At 32.5% G+C, this 9,312-nt stretch overlaps 1 pseudogene; it reads left to right on the forward strand.

Annotated features, from left to right (window-relative positions):
* The first annotated feature begins 6,572 nt into the window (after positions 1–6,572).
* LOC112406868 (uncharacterized) lies at positions 6,573–6,673 on the forward strand (annotated as a pseudogene).
* Positions 6,674–9,312: the final 2,639 nt, after the last annotated feature.

The following is a 9,312-nucleotide window of genomic DNA, read 5'->3' on the forward strand; positions in this document are numbered from 1 at the left end:
CCAGTAACTTCAGGTAACTCAATAATTCACAGTTTGTGGAAATTTAAAGAAACAATAACTATTGGAAAAGAAAAAGTGACCGAACATTGTTAACATTAGTGGTCTTCAGAAAACATTGTAGCAAAGTTAACAAATGTAAATAAAAAGAAAACAAACCACATTTCAAACAGATGTTTCACACTCAGACACTCTGGGAATGAAATAAATGGCAAGCCAAAAACTAGAGGCTCTTTACTTTATCAAGTCATTTATACAATGGGAGGAGAGGAAAGTCTGCAACCTAAAAAGAAGGTAAGAATTTCTTTATAAATGCATTATTTTATCAGGTACATTGATTGATTTAATATAAATATCAAAGACTTAAAATATATTTATATGTACATGCATGCATACATATCTGGACTTAACTAGAAAAGAAGATCCAGCAAAATATCTCAAAATTAAAGAGTTGCTCTGTTTGAGTAAAGGTTATCCATAAGTGATTATGTTATAAATTTGCAATGATATTTGTAAAATAGCTATTGTTTTAAACGTTTTAAAAGAGATGTTATTAGCTCAGGATAAAAATAGTAAAATTCATTTTAAAAATATACCTGTATAAAGATGTGAATATACAATAAGATGTGAATTTACAATATTCTTCCATACTTTCCTCCTGTAATCAAAAAAGCATATAAATTTATTTTTTCAAAAGTGGAGATGGTGAGTAGGAAATGGTGTTATGGTGCAGAAAAGTACATAAAGAAGTTTGCCTTATGTTTAAAGAGATGCTAGAACATCATGGGCCAGCTAGGAGGCCTCTCTAAAACAGACATGAGGTATAAAAGGACAGCAGGATACAATTGCTGAGCAGGGAGAATACTTCCTGTATTAGACATGTAAACAAGACTCCAGGAACAGCAAAGTAATGGCCTACTTGTGCCTGGTATATAGCAAGAGAGAGAGGCCACATATAGCATCAGTCCTGAAAAGGGATGGATTCTTAAAAAAAAAAAAAAAAAGCCATAAGCTTCTGACAGGAAAACCATGATGGAAAAAAAAAAATGTGACTAGATCAGACATAAAGACTATATATATAGTAACTCATGGGTCATGGGAGTCATTTCCTGTTTAGAAGAACTTTATTTCTATATCAGTGCTTCTCAGGGTTCTTGTCATCAGTAAGAATAGAGGCAGTTGATTCCGCCACAAGTAAACATTCCCAAAGGAATGACAGAGACTGGATGAGAAAAGAATGAAAGGGAAGAGATTTATAAATTGAGATTGCTTTTTGGTTAACATTGTTTCAGTTTGTTGGCTCTTTGGTTAGTGGTTTCATTTGCGGGGGGGATATTTCAGGGGTATATTGACGTTATTCTGGATATCTGAACGCTAACACTGGAGAAGTATCTTTTAATAATAAATGATACACAAGCTCCAGTGAACCTAAATCAAATTTGAAAGCAAAATATTGGGACTCACGTGTAAAGCAAAGGTCAACCAGTACCTGGTATATACTGGCAAACATGCAGTTCACAATATAACAAAAGATGGTGGGTTTAATTTTTTTGTGAAATGGAAAATGCATATTTTAAATAGTGAAACAAAAAGACGTACCAAAGATTCACTTAATGTGTATATACACACATGAACATGCACATGCACACACACACACACACACACCACTCCCTCCTCAAATTTAAAATGTGCATCTATTAATTAAATGCAAAATTGCATGAATTTGTCTTCATGGAATAAAGTTAATGCTCTTTTCGAACTTTTTTTCATAGTTTTAGCTGTGCTTTAATTTACTTTCAGCTCCCCTAACATTGATTCACCATGGATTCTCATTGCAGCTTAAAGTATATCCACTGAGTGTATTTCACATTTCAGACACTTAGTATGCTTTACATTTTTACAGTAAATGCAAAATATTCATTCAACCAGGTAAGTCAAGATATATAGGGACTAAAATACATTTAAGAAAAGATCAGATCTTCCCTGGTGGCGCAGTGGTTGAGAGTCCGCCTGCCCATGCAGGGGACACGGGTTTGTGCCCCGATCTGGGAAGATCCCACATGCCGCGGAGCGGCTGAGCCCGTGAGCCATGGCTGCTGAGCCTGCGCGTCTGGAGCCTGTGCTCCGCAACTGGAGAGGCCACAACAGTGAGAGGCCCGCGTACAGAAAAAAAAAAAAAAAAAAGAAAGAAAACATCAGGTTGCAAATTATTAGAAGAGATAATTTTTTCTGTGATTTGGAAAAAAAAAATCCTTGATATTCACAACATGTAAATGCTAAAATTAGAAGTGTATAAAATATTTTCATTTTCTAAAGTCAAAGGCCCAAAATGCAGAAAACAAAATGACTGTATTATACTTTGGCCAGCCTCAACAAAATAGCAGTAATAAATTAAAAATAAAAGTAAAACTAAAATGCTAAACATCCTCAAAGCTTATAGAAGCCATCATGTAACATAAATTGCCATAAACTCTGCTTGATACTTTAAAAATTGTAACTTGATTATTAGGTCAATACTGATTTTCAGCAAATAACCTTTCAAGAAATTGGTCATTTGGAATATTGGCTTTTTGAGGATTTATATTTTTCTACCCAAGAAATCTGACTTACAATCAAATTGTTATTTTCTCTCACCATGCTTTAGCCACACTAACACATGTCCGTCCCTTCAACACATGCTCCTTCCATAAAGCAGTCCTTTTGGATATTATTCCATTTGGTTAAACACTTTCACTCTTTCCTATTTGCCTAATGAAATCCTAATTATTGTCAACCGTATTGTCAGGTACGGAAAACATTACCTCAACCTCACAGTAGATGATACAACCTTATACCTAAGCTGTAGTTACACATTTATTGGTTTCATATTTGACTGATTTTGATAGATTGAATTATTTTTCAACAAATATTTATTATCATCCCCCTTGATGCAGAGTATATTTCCCTGTTATATTGACGTTGAGATTGGTCATGTGAATCCTTTAACTAATGGAATACGCGCTAGCCTGAGCCAAGACCTTAAGAAGCACTATTGGTTTCTGCCTGCCGTCGTGCTATTGCTCTTTTGCTTTTGCTATGAGAAGAATGTGAACTGGATAGCCAGAGAATGAGAAATGTTTGGAGTCAAACTGCCTCCAATCTGCATCCTGCGGTCAAGTTCAGCATAGCCAAAGCCAACCCAGAGGCTGTGCATGAAAAAAAAATAATGATTTGATTTTAAATCGGTCAGTTTAGGGGTGAATTGTTATATAGCATTACTGTGACAATTGCCAACTACTACAATGACTATTTCTGAAACTATACTGAAATAATTCTTCAATAAATGAATAAACACATAAAAATAGAAATAACATAAATTGGTTTCCATAGCTTAATGGTTAAATAAAACATGGTTCATTCTTTTGAAGGTAACTGTACATTAACTAAAGATTCTGTTTTCAATTTTAACTTTTAATACCTGTGCTAACAAAATAATAACATTTTGGGCAAATAATACAGCTCGTTATAAAAAGTCAGTCTATATACAGAATTCCAAAGACATTTTTCAAATCATCCAAAATGAATTATTCACACACACAATTATTAATATTCTGGAGGAGTATGTATATCAATAGATAAATAAATACAAAGATAGAAATAATTTTATAAATAATGGGGTCACATTATATAAGTTATTTTAAAATTAAAACATTATAACTGCATTTGAATTGAGCAGAAAGAAATATATTGAAGTAAAACTGAAGGAAATGCTAAACCCCATAAGAATATTATCTCCTAAAAATAAAATCTTCTCTATTTAGAAGAAATAGTTTAAAAATTAAGAGGATTAAATCATGTCTTCATATTACATATTTCAAATGTAGATAGTATATATTTATTTTATGAATTATTAGATAATTGACATTCTCACAGTTATCAAAAATTTTCCCCATCTCAATTAGCCTCACAAATGTCAAGGTTTATTGCATTTCCATTCTATTTTGTAACCAGTTTCTGCATAGTTGTTTAGACTTAGGTAAATTTAATGTTCACTACTAGTTCTCTTTCTTAGATGTCATTACTGAGTTCTTTATTTAAATTCATCTCTCATCTCAATTTTCTTCAAAAGGGAGTCCTGAGTGCATTATTACATGAGTCTTTCAGGATTTAAGAATGTTTATCAGTTGTTTCTGAACTTGAATGATACATTGGCTTAAAATAATTTTATTCTGTGAGTTATATTTTCATTCACACATATCCTAATTGTCTTATGTCACTGGGTACTTCTGCTTAAAAATCTAAAGCCAACTGAACATTTTTCCTCTTCACTATAATAATGTTCATAGAATTTATCAGAATTTTTGATGATTTTTTTCTGAATCAACATTTCTTGGAATTTAATTTTGCTTTTTGATATGCAGATTTAGTTGTATTTTCATTTCAAGGATTTTTTTCATACTATTGATGTGAGCTTTACAAATTTTTAATGAGATAGGAAACTGCTTATATTAAAACTGTAGGTAAAAAATTGAGGTTATAAAACTGATGTGAGAGAAAAGACACTTATTTACACAGGAGAAAAAGCAAAAAGATTGTGTAGAAATACACACTAAAATGATTCAATGTTTATACTGGATTGGCATGGATGATTTGTGTTTACATCTTCCTCCTCCATGACACAGGTATTTTGTTTGTTCTGTTTTGTTTTAGATAACGAGCTTTTGAGGTTTCAAACAAACACGAAAGAGAACAAAAGTTATAGCCAGACTGGTTGGAGGTCAAAATTCAGCTCAAGCTTTTATTAAATTATCTTGGGAAAGTTTCCTAGTTTCTCTGAGATTCAGTTTGCTCATCTGAAAGTTGAGGTTAGAAAGAACTGTTCCATAGTCATATGAGTTAAGTGGGATAAAGTAAAGCACTCAGTATCAACAAATAATAAATAACCAATAAAATGCCTCATATTTATTGTCTTTTCAATAACTCCATTGCTACTACCTTAGTCCAAGCCACCTTTATCTATTTCTTGTCTACTCATATGACTTCACTAAGTCATTCTCCATATAGCGATAATGGGGAAAAGAAGTTAATGAGGGGATATATACTAGGCTGTCAGTAATTTTTCTAATGTTGCAGAATAGAGTGTGTGAGTGAGGTTGTTTAGCTTTTATGTTTTCACTGTCAACTGAAATCATCAACGCCAGTTCATCCACAATGAACCATTAAGAGAAGAAAGGCTGATAAATAGTGAAGATGAAAAGGGGTGTGGGAGGGTGTGGAGAGAGAAGGCCGACTGATGCAGATCTATGTATACTCTGGCAGATTTACTTAGCGGGTAATGGTATATAACAAGACACAAAATCACCAGTGATCCATTTGGAACAATAAAAGTAGAGTGCGCCTGAAGGCTGTACAATCTGTCTAGCAAACACTGTGCATGTCTGGAAAGGAGGTGTTCCACATGGAAGGGCACAGTTAAGCCATATTTACAGGAAGCACTCTATCAGCGTGACAGGGTGAAATGAGGAGTCTGACTCCATGTTTTGTTGTTGTTTTTACTTCTGACAGCTTTTAAACCACTCAAAAGCACTGTGCTGAACAGAAGAAGCCAGATACAAAAGGCTTCATATTGTATGATTCCATTTACATGAAATGCCTAGGGAAGACAAAACTATAAAGAAGGAAACCAGAAGAGTGCTTACCTGGAGCTGGGAATGGGAACATAGAGTGACTGCAAAGGGGCACAAGGGAACTTTTTGGATCATCAAAATGTTCTAGAACTGGATTGTGGTCATGGTTGCAAAACTGCATACATTTACTGAAAAATCATTGAGCAGGACGTTTATAGTAAGTGAAATGTATGTTATGGAAATTATACCTCAATAAAAAAAATGAACTACCAGAAAAAAAGAGATCTACAAAATGCAACCTCCTTTCATATTGTTAGATTCAAAAGACATGAAACTACATTTTAATAGTCTAAAAATAAAATAGGAAAATGACACAACTGTATACATTGTTTATTGACTATATGCATATAATTAATACAGAGTTGCTATTACACCCTGGTTTTTAGAGTGATTCCCCATATTAAGTGATTACTTATATTAAATGGACACTTTAATAAACACTATTTTTCAATATTAAAAAAATTTTTATGACAAAAAAATTTTTTATGACAAAAAATTAAGTCATGACAAATGCATGTGCTTCTTGTTTTTTAACTCATCTAGATTGGGTTGACAATAATGCTACTAAAAGTGGGTTGTGAAACCTAAACTGTTTTTATGTTTTACTTCATTAGCACTCATGGTAGCAAAAGCCAGTCTTAGTAGCAAAAGCCAGTCTTAAAAGTTATATTGACTAGAAGGAAAGAAGATATTTTAAAGCCACAGTGGGAAACTCAGAATATTTATTTTTACTTTCTTTCTAAAATAGGAAAGATGTTGCCTCATAACTTTAAAACTTTCATTTTTTATAATTTTAAACTGAATTTAAAATAATCTTCATAAATTTATTATTTATTTTTAAACTCTGTCTTCAATCCTTCACCAGTAGCCACTCCAACTATTTACTTTATAATGTAAAAGTTAAATTTAGTGCTCACTTCGGCAGCACGTATACTAAAATTGGAATACAGAGATTAGCATGGCCCCTGCGCAAGGATGACCTGCAAAGTTGTGAAGCATTCCAGATTTGTTATAAAGCAGAAACTAACACACCATTGTAAAGCAATTATACTCCAATAAAGACGTTTTTTTTAAAAAGTTAAATTTAAATTAATTTAAATTATCTATCAATAATAAAAATGGTTACACAAATTACCTATCAAGATTTTTGATTGAAAATAAAATTCTAATGTATAAGGGGTTGTATGATAACTTTATCTCCTATTTCATTTGGCAATTGTTAAATTATGGAATATGCAATAATATACGGAGAAATTCTGTTTTAACTTTCTAACTTTTGTTGATAATCCTTACATTTTTACTCATTTTATTTATACACCCATGACAAATTAAACTTAAGATACTACACACTGAAGCACAGTCTTAGTGAGCTCAACTAGTATGCATGTCTGGCTACTTTGACTCATCACATGGGCACAGTAACATCCAAACTGGTCTGTACAATCCTGTTCACTAATGCTTGTTAACTGATCACAGGCTTGGATTTTGCATCGTCAATTCCTATAAGTTTCTAAAAGCATATTCACAATTTTTGTACTCATCTCTGTATGAATCATTAAGCCACCATTTGCAGAGCAGCACTAGTTCACAGGCTACCCTTTGAGTTGCAGTGACATAAAGATATAATTTAAAAAGTAATCATTAGAACAAAATCTCTGGAGAAATATAAAATAACCTAGAATTCTGTGACATAAATTGTACCAGTGTTTTCTTAGGTCAGTCTCCCAAGGCAATAGAAATAAAAACAAAAATAAACAAATGGGACCTAATCAAACTTACAAGCTTTTGCACAGCAAAGGGAACCATTAAAAAAAAAAAGAAAAGACAACCTATAGAATGGGAGAAAATATCTGCAAATGATACAACCGACAAGTGTTTAATCTCCAAAATACACAAACAGCTCATACAACTCAACAACAACAAAAATACAAATAACCCAACTGAAAAATGGGCAGAAGACCTTAATAGACATTTCTCCAAAGAAGACATACAGATGGCCAGTAGGCACATGAGAAGATGCTCAACATCACTAATTATTAGAGAAATGCAACTCAAAACTACAATAAGGTACCACCTCACACTGGTCAGAATGGCCATGATTAAAAAGACTACAAATAACAAATGCTGGAGAGGGTGTGGAGAAAAGGGAACCATCCTACACTGTTGGTGGGAATGTAAGTTGGTACAGCCACTATGGAAAACAGTATGGAGGTTCCTCAGAAAATGAAAAATAGAACTACCATATGATCCAGCAATCCCACTCCTGGGCATATACTCAGACAAAACTATAATTAAAAAGATACATGCACCCCTACGTTCATAGCAGCACTATTCACAATAGCCAAGACGTGGAAACAACTTAAATGTCCATCTAAAGATGAATGGATAAAGAAGATGTGATACATATATACAATGGAATACTACTCAGCCATGAAAAAGAATGAAATAATGCCATTTGCAGCAACATGGATGCAGCTAGAGACTATCATACTAAGTGAAGAAAGTCAGGAAGAGAAAGACAAATACCATATGATTTCACTTACATGTAGAATCTAAAATATGACACAAATGAACCTATCTACAAAATAGAAACAGACTCACAGACATAGAGAACAGACTTGTTGCCACAGGGGAGGTGGGGAGGGAGAGGGATGGACCAGGAGTTTGTGGTTATTAGATGCAAACTATTACACTTAGAATAGATAAACAACAAGGTCCTACTGTATCTTACAGGGAACTATATCCAGTCTCCTGGGGTAAACCATAATGGAAAAGAATTTTTAAAAAGAATGTATATATGTGTATAACTGAGTCATTTTGCTGTACAGCAGAAACTAGCACAACATTATAAATCAACTATACTTCAATAAAAATAAAATAAAATAACCTAGAGACAAAAATATGTTCCTTGGAATGAAAGACTCAAAAAGAAGCAATACACTCAGAAAGTATTACATAAAATATGTTTCTGGGACTAGAAATACTTATATCAATAACTATAAATAGAGAAAAAGGCTTCCTTAAAATGAAAAAAATTCTCAGAGTGCATCACACAGTATGTATAAACATAGATGCAAGATGATAAAAATAAAAATATGAACAGTCACATAAGATAATTACAATGTTTAACAAGGTTGAAGTAGAAAAAAAAGAGACCAAAAAAAAAAAGGTAGTTCCTATTGTTAAAGAGTACCATCAGTAGTCAGTTCTAGAATTTAAAAATATCTATGCACCAAATTACATAGCATCAATATTCTTACACAAAAACATCAGGAAATTTAAAAAGAAATAAGAAAAAGAAGTATTTTTTCAGTATGTGACAGATCATATGAACAAAATTAAGAAATATGTAAATGCCCAAACAGTTTACTCAGTAAGTTAAATTTGAAAACTAAGAATATACCTACTTTTCAGCTTCCCCAAGATCATTTGTAAAAATAGCCATATAGTAAGCCTCACAAAACTCTCCATAAATTTCAAAATAAAAATAATACAATATCCTCTGAGCATAATTCAATTAAAGTAAAAATTAATAACACCCAACATAAACAAGCATGCAAGAAATGTTTTAAAGTCCCTCTTAATCAGTTATTAAGGCAAAGGAAATATATAGACATACAAATATTTTATATACATAATATATATGTCT

This window comes from Neophocaena asiaeorientalis, unplaced genomic scaffold (genome assembly GCF_003031525.2).
Source record: "Neophocaena asiaeorientalis asiaeorientalis breed wild unplaced genomic scaffold, Neophocaena_asiaeorientalis_V1.1 scaffold852, whole genome shotgun sequence".
Classification (NCBI taxonomy): domain Eukaryota; kingdom Metazoa; phylum Chordata; class Mammalia; order Artiodactyla; family Phocoenidae; genus Neophocaena; species Neophocaena asiaeorientalis.